This window comes from Delphinus delphis, chromosome 11, assembly GCF_949987515.2.
Source record: "Delphinus delphis chromosome 11, mDelDel1.2, whole genome shotgun sequence".
Lineage (NCBI taxonomy): Eukaryota > Metazoa > Chordata > Mammalia > Artiodactyla > Delphinidae > Delphinus > Delphinus delphis.
In genome coordinates, this window is record NC_082693.1 from 8,339,023 (window position 1) to 8,361,395 (window position 22,373).

Consider the following 22,373-nt stretch of genomic DNA (forward strand, 5'->3'; position numbering starts at 1 on the left):
AATGCTGTAAAAAGTAAACACTAATGCAAAAAAACTGCAGAATGCCTTTCCAAAGCTCTAAAGTCTTCCTGAAATATTTGTGCTCCCCCCAAAAGAGGCAAAATGTGGAAAATGGAGTCGTAAATGTGGAAAAGGCTGCTGAATAATACAACAGAGAAAGCAAAGAGCTAAAGATCAAAACGACTCTTCGCTTAAAATAATGTTTTTAGTGCACTGAAGTTTAATTTCAAGTTATGAAGCATGACTGTGACCACTAGGAATCCACAGTGGCCATGTTAGAAACGATTGAGGAAAAAGTGTTCCCTTCAACCAGAAGCTTGCAAAACTTTGTGAGCTCCAAAAGTATAAACTGGCTAGAAATATAAACCAAAGAAGAGCCTTCACTTGTCCATATGTAGTATGAAATAGATTGATGGACCCTTTTCTTTGTTACAACTATCTTCACAATGATCTTCTATCACAAAAGATCCTTACTATGAAATCGAGATTGTATACATATAAAATAAATCGTTCATGAGAATTCACACCTGGAGAATTTTTCTCATTATGTTAATGCATTCATCGATCATCTAATTCCCTACATGACACTTTCTAAACACAACATATCAGAATTCAGAAATTTACTGTCACTATTATAGATAGATAATAGACAGAGAGATAGATACAGAATATACACAGACACATACACATGTGCATGGGATATATATGTTATTAAAGTTTTCAGAGGGTAAATGATTATAAGTAACTGAGATTTAGGATGTGGCAATAGTAGCTATAATATTGAATAGCTCAAGGAACAATAAAGATAGATTACTTTTTTTTTTTTTTTTGCGGTACGCGGGCCTCTCACTGTTGTGACCTCTCCCGTTGCGGAGCACAGGCTCCGGACGCGCAGGCTCAGCGGCCATGGCTCACGGGCCCAGCTGCTCCGCGGCATGTGGGATCTTCCTGGACTGGGGCACGCACCCGTGTCCCCTGCATCGGTAGGGGGACTCTCAACCACTGCGCCACCAGGGAAGCCCAAGATAGATTACTTTTAAATTTTATTTTATTTATTTATTTTTGGCTGCATTGGGTCTTCGTTGCTGCGTGGGCTTTCTCTAGTTGTGGCGAGCGGGGGTTACTCTTTGTTGCGGTACACAGGCGTCTCATTGCGGTGGCTTCTCTTGTGATGGAGCATGGGCTGTAGGCATGTGGGCTTCAGTAGTTGTGGCACATGGGCTCAGTAGTTGTAGCTCGCAGGCTCTAGAGCACAGGCTCAGTAGTTGTGGCACACGGGCTTAGTTGCTCCATGGCATGTGGGATCCTCCTGGACCAGGGCTTGAACCTGTGTCCCACTGCACCACCAGGGAAGCCCCAATAAAGATAGATTTTTGATTTTGCCTATGTCATCTATCTTGACATTGAGATTTGCTGAGTTAATAGTGGGAGTTTGAGTGGATAGGAAAATAGAGTAAAATAAAAACAAAGTTAATTTTGAATATGAATAAGTACAATAGAGGCTATATTATGGCTACGACATGGAGAAAAGAGTGATAAGAGAATCATTTGTGCAAGAAGGTGAAAATACAAAAGGCAACAAGTGGTGATCGTAAAACAAGATAATCCACTCTAGACTTAGAAAATGGTGACTTTAGTAAGATGGCCGACTAGGAAGCTACGCCCTCTTTATCCCACAGAGACGCTGAGTTAACAACAGTATGTGGACAGAATACCTTTGTGAGAGCTCTAGAGACCAGTTGAAAAATTACAGCACCCAGGCCTTTGCAAAACCAAGAAGAGATTCCAACAAAAGGGGTAGGAATCTCAGCATTTGGTGTGGAGGCACCAAGAAGAAACCCTGTATAGCAGGGATCCTTCTTTGAGATTAAAACAAGAGTGGACTGTATATCCAACAGCCTGGATTGTCTGGTGGCTACTCAAGGGACTGGTTTCTGTCTTGCCTGACACAGAGTGCTTATAGGACCAGAAGAAGTTTGGAAGCTAGTGAAAGCTGAAGCAAGGAGATGCAGAGCTGTAGTTCTGCAGGCAGACATGGGGAAAGCAAGAGGTGAGAAAAGGTTTGATAAGTTCAGGAACCTCCAGCTGGGCTAACTGGTGAAAGGTCTTAATCTTCACAAAGGCTCTATACAAAGCCTAGGAGTGCCAATCTCAGAAAAAAAAAATACACACACACACACACACACACACACACACACACAACACACAGAAACATGGCCCAATCAAAGGAACAAACAAAAACCCCAAAAACTGAAACTGATTTAAAAAAAAAAAATCAGATCTATGAACTGCCCGACAAAGAATTTAAAGTAATTAGTGAGAACACAGAGAAACAACTTAATGAAGAGAATACTATGAATAATTGTATACCAACAAGTTGGATAACCTAGAGGAAATGGATAAATCCCTAGAAATGTACTAAGACTGAATCATGAAGAAGCAGAAAATCTGAACAATTCAACAATGGGTAAGATTTAAATAGTATTAAAAAACCTCCTAACAAAGAAAAGCCCAGGACCAGACGAATTCATTGGAGAATTCTACTTGATATTTAAATAAAAATTAACACTAATTCTTCTGAAAATCTTCCAAAAATCTGAAGAGGATGGAACACTTCTAAGTTCTTTGAGACCAGCATTACCCTGATACCAAAGAGAGATAAAGACATTACAAGAAAAGAAGACTATAGACTAGTATTCCTGATGAATATTAAAACAAAAATTTTCAACAAAATACTAACAAACTGAATTCAACGGCACATTAGAAAGCTTATACATGATGACAAAGTGGATTTATTTCTGGAATAGATGACTGGTTAGCATAGGAAAATCACCAATGTACTACACCACATTAATAGAATGAAAGACAAAAACCACATGATTGTCTTAACTGATGGAGAAAAACCATTTGACAAAATTCCACACCCTTTTATGATAAAAATACTCAACAAACTAGGAATAGAAGGAAACTACCTCAACATAATAAAGGTCACTTATGAAAAGCCCACAGCTAACAGCACAATCAATGGTAAAAAACTGAAAGCTTTTCCTCTAAGGTCAAGAACAAGACAAGGACGCCTGCTCTCACCACTTCTATTCAACATAGTATTGGAAATCCTAGTCAAACCAGTTAGACAAAAAAAAGAAATAAAGACATCTAAGTTGGGAAAAAGAAAAGAGAAGTAAAATTATCTCTGTTCAGAGAGGACATAATCTTATATGTAGAAAATTGTCAAGACTCCACACATGCAAAAATCTGTTAGACTAATAGATGAATTTGGCTAAGTTTCAGAATAAAAAGTCAATACACAGAAATCAGTTGCATTTTTATACACTAATTAATGATCTGGAAAGGAAATGAAATTAACTAATTTGCAATAGTATCAAAAAGAATAAAATACTCAGAAGAAACCTAATTAAGGAGGTTAAAGAATTGTACACAGAAAAGTACAAAATATTGCTGAAAGAAATTAAAGAAGACATCGATACATGAAGAGTCATCCCGTGTTCATGGATTGGAAGACTTAACATTGTTAACATGTGCATACTAGAACTACCATATGATCCAGCAATTCCACTCCTGGGTATATATATTTTAAAAAAATGAAAACACTAATTTGAAAAGATACATGCACTCCAGTGTTTATAGCATCATTAATTACAGTTGCCAAGGTATGGAATTAAACTTTACAGTTGCCAAGATATGGAATTAACCTAAGTGTACATCAGTAGATGAATGGATAAAGAAGATGTGGTGTATATATACAATGGAATACTACTCAGACATAAAAAGAATGAAATTTTGCCATTTGCAACAACATGAATGGACTTGGAAGGTATTATGCTGAGTGAAATAAGTCAGAGAAAGACAAATACTGTATGATATCACTTATAAGTGGAATCTAGAAAATATAATGAACTAGTGAATACAACAAAAAAGAAACAGACTCATAGAGAACAAACTAGTGGTTACTAGTAGCGAGAGGGAAGGCAAGAGGGGCAAGGTAGGGGTAGGGGATTAAGAGGTACAAACTACTATGTAAAAAATAAACAAGCTACAAGGATATATTGTACAACACAGGGAATATAGCCAATATTTTATAGCTATACATGGAGTATAACCTTTAAAAATTGTGAATCACTGTGTTGTACACCTGAAACATACAAAAATTTTTGTTGTTGTTTTTTTTTGTTTTTCTGCAGTATGCGGGCCTCTCACTGTTGTGGCCTCTCCCACTGTGGAGCACAGGCTCCGGACGCGCAGGCTCAGCGGCCATGGCTCACGGGCCCAGCTGCTCCGCGGCATGTGGGACCTTCCCGGACCGGAGCACAAACCCATGTCCCCCACATCAGCAGGCGGACTCTAAACAACTGAGCCACCAGGGAAGCCCTGAAACATACAAAATTTTATGTCAGCTATACCTCAATTTAAAAAAAAATGTGTATACTATCCACAGTGATGTTCAACACAATCCCTATCAAAATCCCAATGGCATTTTTTTTCAGAAATAGAAAAAAAGTCATTCTAAAAGTCACATGGAATCTCTAAGGAACCTCAAATAAACAATTCTGTAAAAGAAGAACAAAGTTGGAGGACTCAACTTCCTGATTTCAAAACATATTACAAAGTGACAGTAACCAAAACAGTGTAGTAGTGGCATAAAAACAAATAAACCAATGAAATAGAATAAAGAGCCCAGAAATAAACCTCCAGGTTTATGACCATTGGATCTTCAACAGCAGTGCCAAGACAACTCAATGGGCAAAAGACCATTTCTTCAACAAAGGATGTTGGGAAAACTAGATGTTTACATGCCAGATAATGAAGTTGACCCTTATCTTACATTATATACAACAATTAACTCAAAATGGATTAAAAACCTATAAGAAAGTAATACCTATAACTAAAAAACTCCTAGAAGAAAACATACAGGAAAAGCTTCATGACTTGGTAATACTTTCTTTTATATAATACCAGAAACACAGAAAACAAAAGTGTAAATTGATGAATGGGACAGCATCAAACTTAAAAAATTTTGTGCATCAAAGAACACAATCAACAGAGTAAAAAGGTAACCTACAAAATGGGAGAAAATATTTGCAAATCATATGATAAGGGGTTAATATCCAACATATATAAAGAACTTCTATGACTCATCAACAAAAATCAAAAAGCCTGATTAAAAAATGAGCAAAGGATTTGAATAGATATTTCTCCAAATTGATATCCAAATGGTCAACAAACATATTAAAAGATGATCATCATCACTAACCATCTGAGAAAAGCAAATCAAAACCACAATGTGATATCAGCTCACACATGTTAAGATGATTAATATTTTAAAAATTACAGAAAGTAACAAGTGTTGGCAAGATGTGGAGAACTTGGAACCCTTGTATCTTGTTGGTTGGATAGCAAAATGGTGCAACCACTATGGTAGTGGTATGGTATTTTTAAACATAGTTTCTTAAAGTTTAAAAATAGAACTATTAAATGATCCAGTAATCCAACTTCTAGGAATATATTCAAAAGAATTGAAAACAGGGTCTCAAAGAAATATACTCATGTTCATAACAACACTATTCACAATAGCCAAGAGTTGAAGCAATCCAAATGTCTATCAACAGATAAATGGTTAAAGAAAATGTGGTATATACATGCAATGGAATATTATTCATCCTTAAAGCAGAAGGAAATTCTGTCACATATTGCAATATTAATGAATCTTGAGGCTACTATGTTATGTGAAATAAGTCAGTTATAAAAAGACAGTATATTAATCCACTTATAAGAGGTATCTAAAGTAATAAAATTCACAGGAACAGAAAGTAGACTACTGGCTGGAGGGAGGGAGAAAAGGGAGTTACTTAATGGGTATAGAGTTTCAGATTTGCAAGATGAAAAAATTCTGGAGCTCTGTCTTACAACAATAAGAATATAGTTAATACTGTTTAACTGTATGTTAAAAATTATTAAGAAGGTAAATTTTACATTATGTGCTTTTACCACAATAGAAAAAAGAAAAAAATACAAAAGAAAACTTTCATAGCTGATGGAAAACTAGCATTCAGTAATGATAGATAAGGGAAGGGAGGGTATATTGTCTAAAAATATTCGAGACGTAAGGGCAGTGTTTTCAATAGGATCTCTTCCCTCTCCCCTACCAGAGGATAGGAAATGGTCAATTGTTGAAGGAATGCAATGGGACAATGGAGATGGGAGATGGAGTAAAAGCCTCTAAGGGTTAAAATGTACAGCAGGGTCACTGCATTTATGTCCTAGATTGACACATTAACCTGTGTGCACCATGAACTAGCTTATTCAGATATGGAATCATAAACAAAATGATTCCTGCTAAATTTAAACAATTAAACAATACTTAACGCCTTCTAAGAAAATTTTTAAATATTAGAAAATTTTTAAATATTAGAAAATTTTAAATATTAGAAAATTTTTAAATATTAGAAAATCTAAAATGTGGTTTTAGAGAAGATAGATAAATTCTAACCACTGGAGAATTCATCATGTAGCTATAGATTATCACTTTGCATGACCCGCTCACTCATTAACATCTAGCTGTACTGCTTAAGTATCAAATTTTGGTTTAAGTCTCAGTACTTCATTGTAAAATCAAATACATTTTATCCCTACTTCTTCTGTGTTCCTGCAGATCTGGCACACAAAACATATTTGTAATTTATTTGCAATGTGGTAATATCAACTTTTGTCGGTTTTTTGGGTTTTTTTTTTTGCAGTACGCGGGCCTCTCACTGCTGTGGCCTCTCCCGTTGCGGAGCACAGGCTCCGGACACGCAGGCTCAGTGGCCATGGCTCATGGGCCTAGCCGCTCCGCAGCATGTGGGATCTTCCCGGACCAGGGCACGAACCCGTGTCCCCTGCATCGGCAGGCGGACTCTCAACCCCTGTGCCACCAGGGAAGCCCAACTTTTGTCTGTTTTGCTATTAAAGGGAAATTTTCCCTTGAATCATGACTGTTTTCTCATGCCAGAGAATAATTGTAACAGAGAAGAATAAACCTGACTTCATATTGGATCTATTCCTTTAGCTCTCACCGTTATGTCCTGTTGCCTGTGCTTAGTCGTGCTGGCTCTGCACCTTTGAAAAAGAATGTTGCCTGAAGTATACAGAATATCCCTTTCTCAAGGCTCTGCCTCCCAGGCTTGACCTTTAAAGCCATAACATTTTTCATTGGTATAGAGATTAAAAGTTACAAAAAAGAAAATAACATTTGTCTTGTTGGAGGTTTATGGGAACATCATGACCAGACCTATGTGGACAGCTGCAAAAACAAAGGATTATCACATTGTCTCTGGGGTCTGGCCAGCACCAACAAGTCTGCAACAAACAGCTACCCCCCTCCCCTTTTTTGTATAAAAGAAGCCTGATATCCAATTCGGGTAAGATGGTTCTTTGAGACGTTAGTCCACCATCTTCTCAGGCTGCTGGTTTTCCAAATAAAGTCACTATTCCTTGCCCCAATACCTTATCTCTCGACTTACTGGCCTGTTGTGCAGCAAGCAGTACAAGCTTGGACTCAGTAACATAATTACATGGATATGTATTGAAGGAATAAATGAATGTGAGATGTATTCTATGCTTCACATTTGCAGTGGGGAGCAGATCATACTGCAAAAATTGAAGACTTCTGAACACCAACTGAACCTACTGATTAACACCAGACCAAATACAAACTCTTCCAAAGAGTAAATGTACTTTCTCTAGCTTGTTCCATAATGGATTATACCAATATTCAGAACATTTTCAACATTTTGATGAGAAAAAGATACTGCACAGAAATTTTTTGTGTTTAAGGTTCAGAAATTTCCACTGCAAACAAAATTAGGTCAGTTGACTTTATGCACAGGAAATACTTACCACAAATATCTCCCTAGAGACATTTAAGTATTTACATCTATGGTCAGTAAGTGTGTCAGCTAGCAGAATGCCAATTTAGCATTTGCCTGAAGTTCAGTCACTAAAATGTGTATCAATAGTGTTAAAACTAACTTTTATAATCTAAGAATTGCATTTATTTTTAGAGTACACAGTTCTCCTATTGTTTCTGTGTTGTTAAATACAGAGCATGTAAATGGAAGATAAGGCAGCTGCTAGAAGTTAAATTCTCAAAGTCCTTTTATAAAGTGATATGATCACCTTCTCACGAGGTTACTCATACAGTCATTCAGTCTGTGTTCATAAAACATCTACTAGGTTACACTCCATATTATTTGTTGGGAGGGTTTTGTAAGTAAAATTCAAATATAAAGTACATATACACAATACAAACTTAGCAACAAAAAATGTAAAGTACAATCTAGGTCTTCAGAAAATAATAAAAGGGTGGGGTGAATTTCCAGCTAATATCGTGTGGCTGCTGTGTTGGGGATGGTGGTAAAAATAAGAGAATTTATCTAAAGTGGAAAAACAAAAGTCTTACAGCTAGAGGCCAAGAGACTTGGGTTTTGAGCATCATGCAATGTCAAAAATTACATAAAACAATTCTCTGTGTTATCAATAAATATTTATAGTGAATGCATAAAAAGAATGCATGTAAGGTATCTGTACCAATCTCAGATTAGATGTTACTTCTGGGAGAGAAGAAAGGAGAAAAATGGCGTTAGTTGTATCTGTGAATTTTATTTGTTTATTTTTTAACTTGATATGAAGAAACTATGGGCAAAATTGTCAATATATGTTATATGTGAGTCACATTGTTTTGAATCACTTTATCTGATTTTTTTCATTTTAAGTCTCAAATATGCTCTTGGCCATAATTTTATTTTCAATATCTTTAGTCATTTTGGTTACGTGAATTTCATGATCAGCAATTTTTATTTTATACAAACATCAACTTCAACTAATGTGATTTTATCCCATTTATTTTAGTTGTATAACATATTACCCATTATTTTATCTCCTTATGTGTGTGTGTTAGACTTAACTTTTGCTATATGATCTATATTTTCTTTGTGTACTATATAGGTGTGCATTCTTCTTTTGGAAATTTGAAAGTTTTATAATCTTATTAAGGTCTTTAGTGGTAACTATTTATTTACTTATTTACATTTTGGATGAACATTTACATTGTTTTTATTCTGAGTGAGGTTGAGTATCTGTTCAATGCTTTAGAGCCATTTGTATATCATTCTGGTAAATTTTCTGCTTTTGTCGTTTGACTATTTTTATATTGAATTTTAGAGGAGTTCTTAATGAATTTAGTCCAAATGTATTTCTAAGAGTTTTTTGGTATGTACTCAAAACTGTTGAGTGTTATTACTCAAGCTCATACGGCACCTTTCTCCCAATTTATAACCTTTACATCAGGAATCAGCAAATATAGAACAGTGGATTAAATCTATCCTGTTACCTGCTTTTTTGTAGTCTGCAAACCAAAACATATTTTTAAAATTTTTACATTTTAAATTGTTGAAAAAAATCAAAAAAGTACCTTGTGATATAAGAAATCTAAATGCAATTCAAACTTATATGCAATTCAAACTTAAATATTTGCAAATAAAGTTTTTTTGTTAGAGTTTAATTGAGGTAACACTGGTTTATAACGTTATATATGTTTCACATGTACATTATATTTTGACTTCTATATATATTAACAGTGTGTCACCACCAAAAGTTTAGTTTCCATCCATCACCATACAGTTGACTCACTTTACCCATTTTGCCCTCCCCCTCCACACCCCTTTACCTCTGGTAACTATTATTCTGCTCTCTGTATCCATGTGTTTGTCTTGTTTGGTTTGGTTTGTTCACTTATTTTTATATTCTACATATGAATGAAACCATATGGTATTTGTCTTTCTCTGTTTGACTTATTTCACTTGGTTTAATACCCTCAAGGTTCATCCATGTCATCGCAAATGGCAAGGTTTCATCTTTTTTATGGCTGAGTAATATTCCATTTTGTGTGTGTGTGTGTGTGTGTGTGTGTGTGTGTGTACCATATCTTTAACCATTCATCTATCGTTGGGCAGTTAGGTTGTTTCCATACCTTGGCTATTGTAAATAATGTTGCAATGAACGTAGGAGTACATATATCTTTTTGAATTAGTGTTTTAGTATTCTTTGGATAAATATCCTGAAATGGATTAGTTGTATCATATGGTAGTTCTATTCTTAATTTTTAAAGAAATCTCCATACTGTTATCCATAAAGATTAAATCAATTTACCTTTTCACCAACAGTGTATGAGCGTTTCCTTTTCTCCACATCCCTGCCAGCATTTGTTATTTCTGCCTTTTTGGTAATAGCCATCCTAATGATTGTGAGATGATATCACACTGTGGTTTTGATTTGCATATTCCTAATAATGAGTGATGTTGAACACCTTTTCATGTACCTATTGGTCATCTATATGTCTTCTTGGGAAAAATGTCCATTCAGTTCCTCTGCCCATTTTTTAATTGGGTTGTTTGTTTTTTTGTTGTTGAGTTGTATGAATTCTTTATATATTTTGGATATTAACCATGCATCAGATATAACATTTGCAAATGTCTTCAATTCAGTAGGTTTTCTTTTTTTTTTTTTAATTTTTGTGGATGGTTTCCTTTGATGTTCAGAAGCATTTTAGTTTGATGTAGTCCCAATTGTTTAGTTTTTCTTTTGTTTCCCTTGCTTGAGAAGACCTATCCAGAAAGATATTGCTAAAAGTGATGCCAAAGAACATACTGCCTATGTTTCTTCTATGGTTTTATGTTTTTGAGTCTTACATTCAAGTCTTTAATTAATTTTTAGTTGATTTTTGTGTATGGTGTAAGACAAGGTCTAGTATCATTCTTTTGCATGTGGCTGTCCAATTTTCCCAACACCATTTATTGAGGAGACTATCCTTTTCCATTGTATGTTCTTTGCTTCTTTATTGTAAATTAATTATCCATATACCTGTGGATTTATTTCTGGGTTCTCAATTCTGTTCCATTGGTCTGTGAGTCTGTTCTTCTGCCAATACTATGCTGTTTTGATTACTATAGTTTTGTAGTATAATTTGAAATCAGGTCATGTGTTGCCTAAAGGTTTGTTCTGTTTTCTTTCCATGAGCATGCTATATCTCTCCATTTCTTTGTGTCTTCTTCAATTTCTTTCAACAATGTCACAGTTTTTTTTCTTTTCTTTTTCGACCATGCAGCACGACCTGTGGGATCTTAGTTCCCTGACCAGGGATTGAACTCGGGCCCTCGGAAGTGAGAGTGTGGAGTCCTAACCACTGGACCACCAGGGAATTCCCAATGTCACAGTTTTCAATGTACAGGTATTTTACCTCCTTGGTTAAATTTCTTCCTAGGTATTTTATTTTTTGTTGCAATTGTAAATGGGATTGTTTTCTCTTTCCACTTCATTGTTAAGTATAGAAACACAACAGATTTTTGCATATTGATTTTGTACACTGCAACTTTACTGTAGGCATTTATTATTTCTAATAGTTTTTAGGTAGATTCTTTAGAGTTTTCTATCTATAAAATATTTCTTCCACTAATAGTGACAGTTTTACTTCTTTCCTTATCAGTTTGGATGACTTTTTTTTTTTTTTGCGGTATTCGGGCCTCTCACCACCGCGGCCTCTCCCGTTGCGGAGCACAGGCTCCGGACGCGCAGGCCCAGCGGCCATGGCTCACGGGCCCAGCAGCTCCACGGCATGCGGGATCTTCCCAGACTGGGGCACGAACCCGTGTCCCCTGCGTCGGCAGGCAGACTGTCAACCACTGCGCCACCAGGGAAGCCCAGTTTGGATGACTTTTATTTCTTTTTCTTGCCTAATTTCTCTACCTAGGGCTTCCAATATGATGTTAATTAAAAGTGGTGAGACTGGACCTTGTCTTATTCCTAATCTTAGAGAGATAACTTTCAGTTTTTCACTGTTGAGTATGATGTTAGCTGTGGGTTTGTCATATATGGCCTATATTATGTTGAGTTATATTTCTTCTATACCCATCTTATTGTTAGTTTTCATCATATATGGGTGTCAAATAATTTTCATTGATCTTTTCTATTGTTTTTCTAGTCTCTATTTCATTTATTTCTGCTCTTATTTGTTATTTCCTTTTTTTCTGCTAACCTTGGGCTTAGTTTGTCTTTCTTTTTCTAGCTCCTTGAGCTTTGAAGTTGGGTTGTTTGTTTGAGATCTTTCTTCTGTCTTAATACATGCATTTATCACTAAAATGTCTCTCTAAGAACAGTTTTTGCAGCATCCCATTGATTTTTGTGTGTTGTTTCCATTTTCATTTTTTCAAGATACTTTAAAATTTCCCCTTTGAGTTCTTTTCTCATTCATTGTTTGTTTGGGAGTGTTGTTTAACTCCCAAATGTTTGTAATTTTTCCAGCTTTCCTCATGTTGTTGACTTCTCTTTTCACACTCTTGTTGTTGGAAAAGAAACTTGGTATGATTTCAGTCTTTTTAAATTTGCTAAGACTTGTTTGGTGACCTGTCATATGATCTGTCCTGGAGAATGTTCCATGTGCATTTGAGAAGAATGTGTATTCTGCTGCTTTTGCATGGAATGCTCTGTAAGTGTCTGTTAGGTCCGTTTGGTCTAAAGTATTGTTCAAGTTCAGCTTTTCCCTGTTGATTCAGCAATCTGTCCATTGCTGAAAGTGGGGTTTGAAGTCCCCTACTATTATTGTATTGCCCCTGTTTCTCCCTTCAGATCTGGTATTTGCTTAATATATTAAGTGCTATTGATGTTTTCTACTGCATTCTTCTTTTTATTCATTGAAATCTTCAGGTTCAGAATTTCTGTTTGATTTTGTGGTTTCTACCTCTTTGTTAAATTTCTCATTTTGTTCATATATTGTTTTTCTGATTTCACTGAATTTCCTTTCTGTGCTTTCTTGTAGCTCACTGAATTTCTTCAAAACAGCTATTTTGAATTTTTTATCTGGTAAATAATAAATCTCTGTGTCTTTGACTTTTATTATTGAAGGATTACTATGACTTTTGCTGAGGTCATGTGTCTTTGATTCTTTTTTTTTTAATAAGAAAATAAGAGTTATTAGCTTGTGTTCTGAAGATGCAAGCCAAAATCTGTTAAATGTTATAAAACAAGTTTAAAGATTCCCAAAGGAGACATAAGCTTTTATTCTTTTAAATTGTTCAGTATACATCCTTACATGAAAAAAAGAAAAACTTCTATAATTGTGCAGTATCCATAACCTACTCATAAACACCCAATATAATTTACAAAAATAATGCTTTTGAAACAAATAACCAAATCTTACTTAAGATACTCAACAGTAAATCTCTAATAAAAACTCTCAGCTTAATTAAGTGGCTATATCACCAAGGAACTCTTTCCATTACCAAATTATACCCAATTCTACAATTTGCCCTCTATATTAAATAATAATCTTAAACAAGGAGAATCAAAGGACATTGAAAAAACAAAACAAAACAGAACAAAAATCCTCTGTGAAATATCTTAACATGTTAATGCTGCATTTGGAGATATAATCATCTATCTTGAACTATGACGAGTAAACTAACACCTTCTAAATGTCTTTACACTTCTTAAAATCAAAGGCATAATTCACAATTAAGTATTTTTCCAAATTTGCAACTCACTGTTTCAGGCAGAGTTGCATTGATTAAGCTGGTAGAAGTACTGTTTTTCTGCATGGACTGGTTCCTTGGCCACAACCAGACATAAAGATCTAATGGTTTGTTCTAACAATGCAATTGCTTGCTGTTGGGAAATGTCCTGACCCAGTGGTAAGTATGTGATTAATAGCCAATATTTGGTCATTTTCCTTCAGCCTTTGATCCCTGCCAGCTATACTCCCTGGCTGCACTTCCTTCACGAAGATATCAGCTTCTCCCAGATTTTGACCTCTGAGCATCACCACACTGAATCCAAGGCCTCCAGTTGAGGGCTGTTCTATATCTATATATTCAATTTGCTGGCCCTGAGCCATCTGTTGCATGATTGAGTTAATATCATCATTTCCCGACTTTGGGGTCCAAGGAAATAACCCAGACACAGTCAAGTTATTAGAGGACCTTTGGGCATTCCCATTAGTAATGGCACCATCCATGATCATCAGTAAGCCTTTCCTAGAAAAATCAAAGTTGGCTGAACAAGCTGAGGGTATATGGCTGAGCTGCCCCTTCAGTTGCTTGATGGACTGTTGAAGTGTGTGTATCTGGATGAAGAGAGGACTAGCATTTTATAAAACATAGATAGCCTCTCATTCTGCAAAGTGTCACCCTTCTCCTGTAATTTCATTTCCAAGCGATCAAGAACTTGTAGGACCTGCAGTTTACCTGTAGCAGGATTTTCAGGCACCTTGAATTACTGTCTTCAATCACTTTTAAAGAAACCTGGTCGGGCGGAGGCACCGGTGAGAGGGCAGGTGGGCGGGTTCAGCGTAGTCCTCCCTCCTGTCTTTGATTCTATGTTCCTCGGAGGTTTGCATTAGTGTTTTCACATTTGAAGTAGCAGTCACCCTCTCCAATCTTTGCTAGCTGCCTTCAAGTGAGAGATACTTTTGGTTGGTCCTGCTTATATGCTGAGGCTTTCTTCCATCTTGTATGGACACACTTCCTGCACACTTCCTGCTCCCTCTTTTGGCAGAATTCTTAAGCTTCTATGCCTTCTCTCCACCTTACAACACACCAGGCTGACTGTTGGTAACCTCCTTTTTCTCTTCTAGAAGCTGGTGCTGTAGCTCAAGATTGTGGTTTCTCACTTGTGTTCAGACCATGCCCTATTTTCTGTGCGTCCTCTCTGTCTATACAAGCTTGCTTCCAACACCGCCCTCAGGAACACACCCAAAGAACGAAGCACAGAGTGGGAGAAGGTGTAGGTTTGGCACTTGGGGCATTGAGGGCGCCCACAGGCAGTTGGGGGCATCCTCAAGTGAAGACCCACCCTGGGTGGGTCTCCTGCTCGAGTCTAGACCACAGTCAGTAGGCATCTCTTTAATGCCCTCTGATATTCTTATCTGCCTCTTTCTTTCATACTCTGTAGTCGAGAGCCATCACGGCTGGGGAATCCCGGTGTTCACTCACCGCTGTCTCTTTTCCCCTTGGGAGGGATTCTCAGCCTCCTTCTTATCTAAGCTGTGCCACCTTGAGGGAGGGGTGATGCTTGTAAAATTCCTCTTACCCGTTTCAGTGGGTTTTTTTTGTTGTTGTTTGTTTTTTTGCTCCTATGGAGTTCTAGAACTTCTTTAGAAACCTGAACATCTATAAAGCCTCTCTTGTCCAGATGTATCTGTGCAAGCCAGCATTTTGCAGAGGTTGGAGCCTGTTCCACAGTTTTATTGGGGTATATCTGCCTGTTACCCAATGCAGAGGTACTCTTCCTGAGTACCTTGGTGTGTGGTGCTGCGTACCACAGCTCCCACAGAGGCACTTTTGCTCACGGATAGATGCCAAATTTTAGAAGTTAAAGAGGGGACAGAGATCACGGGTGTCTTATGGAACCAAAATATTACTCTGTAAGTTTTATAATTTAAATTAATATTCTTAATTTTTATATTTGTTGGTTGATCAAAAGTCTATCAAATGAATTCCTGCTTTTGTCAGAGGAAGAACTTAGCCACATTTATATTTCTTATATTTGCATCCCTTTTGGGGGGGTAATAATAATTTCAACTGTGGTTTAACCTCAGGTCTATATTTCATCATATACAGTGTAATATTAATTATGTGTTTACTTAAACTTCAGTATTAAGTAGAGTCATTAGCCCCAGTGGAGAATCTATGGTTCCAGTCATTTTGTACAATGTCTTCACATTTTTTGAGATTCTTATTTCCAACTATCCATTGGCTGTCTGGATTTCTTTGTTAAGTAGTTTATTTTCAGAAAGAGTCTATATATGTTGCATTCAGTAAGTTCCTAATGTCAGGTTTTGATTTTACATTTGCATGAGAACAGGAGGGTGTAAGAGCTCGGCTCATTTGCTGTGTTCCTCAGACAAGGTAGACATTATTCTTTTATTTTCAGTCATTGATGGGGCTGTGACAAAGTCTAAGGTGAGCAGGATACTTTTTCTTTATACCTAAAAATAAGGGACATCACCAGGATGTGCTTTTTCTCTATTAATGCTCAGACTTAGTTGTCCTCTTATTTGGGTAGAGTTATCTTCTATTAATGCATAACTTTTTTTCTGTGGTGTTCTAGTCTTCAGAAATACTGATTTTAGACTTTTCAGATCTCCTTATTCCTTCTTTCGTAACAATCACCTTTTAAAGTGCTTTTACTTGTTTGGCAGAGTCAATTCTACTTCATGACGTTTCTACAGAATATCAGAAGGCATTCCTTTGTTTCTGATAAGGAAACACCTTTCACCTTCCTTTTCTGTGCTGAGAGATGCCAGCTCATTTTTTTTTTTTAATAAATGTATTTATTTATTTGGCTGTGTTGGGTCTTCGTTTCTGTGCGAGGGCTTTCTCTAGTTGTGGCAAGCGGGGGCTACTCTTCATCGCGGTGCGTGGGCCTCTCACTGTCGTGGCCTCTCTTGTTGCGGAGCACAGGCTCCAGACGCGCAGGCTCAGTAGTTGTGGCTCACGGGCCTAGTTGCTCCGCGGCATGTGGGATCCTCCCAGATCAGGGCTCGAACCCGTGTTCCCTGCATTGGCAGGCAGATTCTCAACCACTGCGCCACCAGGGAAGTCCTGCCAGCTCATTTTTCATCTCTGTATTATGTCTTATCCTTTTAATTTCATCTGTTATAAGCATTTTTTTCAGTCTAAGTTGTCCATGATTTCTTAAAGAATGAAGAAGTATTTTTATGAAATTATCTTATTTTTCCCGAAACATTTATTCAAATACAAATTCTTGATCTGCTTTTGGATTCTTTTTATCCTAATTGTGGTGGGGATGGCAGTAAGATGGTGCAAAGGGAGCATCTATGCATAGGTCCCCTGTAAATTATTTCTGGAAATTTGCTGTGTGTGGGGGAAGCTCTCTAAGCCAGTCATTTGTTCAAAGATAGTTTTGGAAGTGATGGGTATAGTAATATGGATGGGTCAGGAATTTTCAGTTTTACACCAGGTATAATATGAAACTGTCAAAGGATTTTGAGGAATAGGTAAACTCTATATGCACACGTGAAGAACAATGCAAGTAGAATCTGGGTGGAATACAAAAGAAGAGATTATATAAATAAATGTAATAGCATTTTCAAATAATTGATAAGAAGAATCATTTGTCTGCTCTAAACACCCATGTAGAATGCTTTAATATCAGCTGATTGTCAGAAAATATTTTTCCGATGGTATTTAAACGGACTCCACCTTCAGATCCCTGAGTGAATTTTTAAAATACATAATATATCATTTATGAGAAAAATATTTTAAGCACTAACAATAATAATATTCTAATTCAGAAATTTCAGCAGTCTAGCTCAGTATTATCTACGTTTAATCCTCTCCTAACCGCACTCTACGTTTTCCCTGTATTTGTTGACACATGTTTGATGGTTTTATTGGCTTTATTACTGTTTCAAAAATTACATCCAAAATTTCACAGCTTAAAACAACAAGCATTTATTATATCACAGCATCTGTGGCTCAGGAACCTGGGTGCAACTTAGCTGGACACTCTGATGTAAGGTTTCTCAATCAAGGTGCCGGCCAGGGATGCAGTCATTTCAAGGCTTAACTGGAGGAAAATCTGCTTCCAACCTCACTCACACGGCTGTTAGTTGGCCTCAGGCCCCTGATGGTTGTTGGCTGTAGACAGCAGTTGTTTCACACATGGACCTCTTCATAAAGTTACAGGAAATAGAGTAACAGAGTTCACACAAGACAGGATTCACAGTTCTTTTGGTAACTTAATCTCAAAAGTGGCATGTATTCATTTTGCTGCATTATATTCATCAGAAATTAGTTACTAGGACCAGCACAGACTCAAGTAGAGTGGATTACACAAAGGCATGAACATAAGGATGCAGGATCATTGGGGGCCCCTAGAGGCTGTCTAGTGCAATTCACTCTTGACGTGCAATAATTCACCTCTCTCCTACATGCAAAGTACATTCACCCTCCCAAGATTCCCAAGCATCTAATCCCACTAAAACATTAGCTCAAAGTGCAGAATCTTATCAAATAAATCAGATTCATAAGTGGATGTTCCTTTGGATGTAGTTCTCTGAGCACATTTTCTGTAGAAATGTAGATCAGAGAAACTAAAGAGACAAGCTATTTGCTCCCTACACACTCCACATACAAGGGTGCGATATAGAATAAGAACTATAGACATTCTTGTTGAAAAAGGGATCAAGTGGTAGGCACACAGGAGTGACTGGTCCATAGCAATTCTAATATCCAGCCAGACAAACAGCTGAAGCTCTTTGATTATGTTTCAAGATGTGGGAATAATGCTCTGTGTCTCTCAGCTCCACCCTCTGTGTTCTTTGTTCACCTGCTATGTCATCCTTCTTTTATCACAAAAGGTAGCACATATTTGTAGCTGAGAAATGTTCTCAGCCTACTTCACCAGAGTAGAAATTTGGGGGTCCACCTTTATTGTCAAGAGGCAATAAAATACCTCTTTCATTTTATATTGTCTCTGACCTTTCGATCCAAATTGGCAGTGTTTCTGCTGATATGATTCTCTCAAAAACCTTGTGCATCTCCTGTGACTTTCATTAGGGCAATTGCCACTAAACAACAACAACAACTCAAACCTTTTTCTAACTTGGACCCCTGCTGACACACTGAGGGACAATGCTGTAAGCGTCCTGTTGCTTGGTTGGGAATATCTGTGGGTTATAGCCTTAAGCTCATTGAAGGACCTTTAGCGTGACTATAGTTCTCTCGGCATTAGTTTCCATTTTTCTGAAATCTAAACAATAGTTTTTACAGTAATAGCCTAGGCTTCATTGTTAGACCACAGTACTCCTGGTATTACCATTGACTTGGTCTTTGTGAAGAAACCATTTGTTCATGTTACCATCCTGTGCCCTATGGAGAGGCTGGGAGTTTTAAAATCCATAAAGCCCTGGCTCCATTTTGTTTAAAACATGCCTTCCTCCATTTCTGTCTCTCTTCTCTCATTTCACTCAAAACAGCAAGAAGGAATGAGATTGTGCCTTCAACATTTTGCTTGGAAATCCCCTTAGCTCGATCGACCCATTCAATTTAGGAGATTTTCTGCTTTCCACATAACTGCAGATAACAGGATTGCTAAACTTTCTGACAGTATTTAACAAGAATCTTCTTTCCCCCAGTTTCCAATAACATGTTCTTCACTTTCTTTTAAACCCTCATTAACAGCATCCCCAAAATCCGGATTTCTATTAAACATCTGTTCAAGGGAATCTGGACATTCTCTACTACGTTCCTCAAAATCCTTCCCGTTTCTGTTCATTCCCAGTTCTCAAACCACTCCCACATTTTTAGGTCTTTGTTATGGCAACACATCCTGCTGCATACCAAAATATGTGTAAATTACCAACTGCCGCCTCACCAATTACCCCAACCACAGCATAACAAAACAAACATTTAGCGTCTCAGCCTCTATGGCTCAGGAATCTGGGCACAGAGTTATTAGGTGCCTCCGGTTCTTTTATAAGTCTGCAATCCAGGTGTTGACCGGGGTTAGTGATCTCAAGGTTGGCTGGAAAAGGATTTGCTGCCCAGCTCACTCATCTGGAAGTCGGGAGCCGTCAGGCGGCCAGAAACATCAATTCCTTGCCAGTGGGACACTCCATACAGCTATTCACAACATGGCATCTTGCGGCCCCTAGAGTAAGGGCTCCTACAGTGTTATGGGTTGAATTGTGTCCCCCTAAAAGATATGTTGAATTCCTAACCCCCACCACCTCAGAATATAATCTCATTCAGGAATGGGAGCATTGTAGATATAATTCATTAAGACAAGGTCATCCTGGAGTAGGCTGGGCCCTTAATCCAAAATGACTGGTATCCATATAAGAAGAGGGAAAACTGGACACTGACACAGACACAGAGAGAAGAACACCATGTGAGGAATTACACTGGTACAGGCCAAGGAATGCCAAGGATTCCTGGTGATACCAGAAGTTAAGAGAAAGGCAGGGAACAGACTATCCTTGATAGACTTCAATAGAGCATCATCTTCCTGACAACTTGATCTCAGAATTTTAACCTCCATAACCGTGTGAAAATAAATTTCTGCTGCCACCCAGTTTGTGGTAATTTGTTATGGCAGGCCTAGGGGGAAAATAAAAAGAGAAAAAGAAAAAACAATAAAAACAACAAGAAACCCAGCAATCCCACTCCTGGGCATATACCCAGAGAAAACCATAATTCAAAAAGATACACGCGCCCCAATGTTCATTGCAACACTATTTACAATAGGCAGGAGGTGGAAACAACCTAAATGTCCATCGACAGAGGAATGGATAAGAAGATGTGGTACATATATACAATGGAATATCACTCAGCCATAAAAAGGAACGAAATAGTGCCATTTACAGAGACATGGATGGACCTAGAGACTTATACAGAGTGAAGTCAGAAAGAGAAACACAAATATCATATAATATTACTTATATGTGGAATCTAGAAAAATGGTACAGATGAACTTATTTGCAAAGCAGAAATAGAGACACAGATGTAGAGAACAAACTTATGGGTACTAAGGGGAGAAGGGGGGCGTGGGATGACTTGGGAGATTGGGATTGACATATGTTCACTACTATGTATAAAACAGATAACTAATGAGAACCTACTGTACAGCACAGGGAACCCTACTCAGTGCTCTGTGGTGACCTAAAGGGAAGGAAATCTTGAAAAGAGGAGACATATGTATACGTATAACTGATTCACTTTGCTGTACAGCAGAAACTAACACATTGTAAAGCAAATATAATCCAACAAAAATTAATTAAAAAAAAAAAACAAGAAAAAAAACATAGTCATCTAACCTAATCTCAGAAGTGACATTCAAGATTTTTGCCCACAGCTTCTGGCTGGTGAAAAGCTCACTCTATGGTAGTCCTAATATGTGTTGCCTACACTCTGTGTTACAGCCACTATAAAATAAATAATAAATAACACATATAAAGTATGAATATAGCATTCTTTAGTCATTCAAAAATCATTGAAAAAAGTGTTATTATTTATTTTAAGTAATTGGTGAAGTAGGAAGAAAAATCATTATTCCTTATGTCGGAGTTTTGACCTGGAAGGGATTCTTATTTTTAGTTTTGCACAGGAAACACTAAGCTTTATCACAGTGTATAAGGCCTGATCTGCTCAGTCAACAACTTGGTTTTTGTCTGTATGATGTAAAGGTAGGTGGTTAAGTGGACTTGTTACCTTGGCCACTAAAATTCCTACCTTCTCCTGTGACCTGCTCTCTGCAGACATTGTCTTATTGTTAAAAGTTAAAATGAGGAATATTAAAAATTTAAAGAGTTTATTTGAGCAAAAATTGATTCAAACTGGGCAGCATCCAATCTAGCAGACAGAAAGGAGCTCCAAGGGGCTGTACAAAATGAAAAACTTTCAGACACAGGGGAATAGCATCAAGGAAATTATACCAGGCAAAGAAAGTGGGTTAGTTAATGCAAAGTTACTTTCCTTTAGGTGATGACAAGATTACATAGCTATTGCTGGTCAGGTAATGCTTAATCAACTGGTGTAAGATTCCATTTCTGGGGGAACCAAAACTATAGTTAAGCCTCAGTTTGGTGAATTGGTTGCTAGTGACTTAGCACAAGTGACTGCGTTTTGGGTTCGTCTTGTTTTTAACACCATGAACACCATTCCAAGAACCCCTAATTCCCTCCACCTACTCCTGAAGTGCATTTCCCTTTATTCACCTCCCAGATACACCAGAGGCAGGAGGGAAGTACCCAGAGCATGTAGCCATCCCTTTCCAAATCAAGGAAGTCACTTTCCGGGTCTCCCTAAGTCACTTTCAAAGCCCCTAAGTTGTTCCTCTCCCCTTTCCACAAGGGCAGGCTCAGAGGAAGTGGAGTTTTAGGAAGAATAATTCCTTGGGCTTTGAAGAAGTCTGAGTAGAAATTCTGAAATCTGTCCCAGGTGAGTGGTCTGCCTCCCTTCTTTTTTTTTTTTTTTTTTCTGTACGCGGGCCTCTCACTGTTGTGGCCTCTCCCGTTGCGGGCGCACAGGCTCAGCGGCCATGGCTCACGGGCCCAGCCGCTCCGCGGCATGTGGGATCTTCCCAGACCGGGGCACGAACCCATGTCCCCTGTATCGGCAGGCGGATTCTCAACCACTGCGCCACCAGGGAAGCCCACTGCCTCCCTTCTTGAACCTGAGTTTTGCAAAATAAGGGTGGGGGAGGGGTGGATGTGATGATACCTGAAAACAAGATCTGCTTGCTCCTGGGGGCTGGTCCCCTCTTTATGTTGTGTGGCACCCTCTTCTTTACCCGAAGCAAAC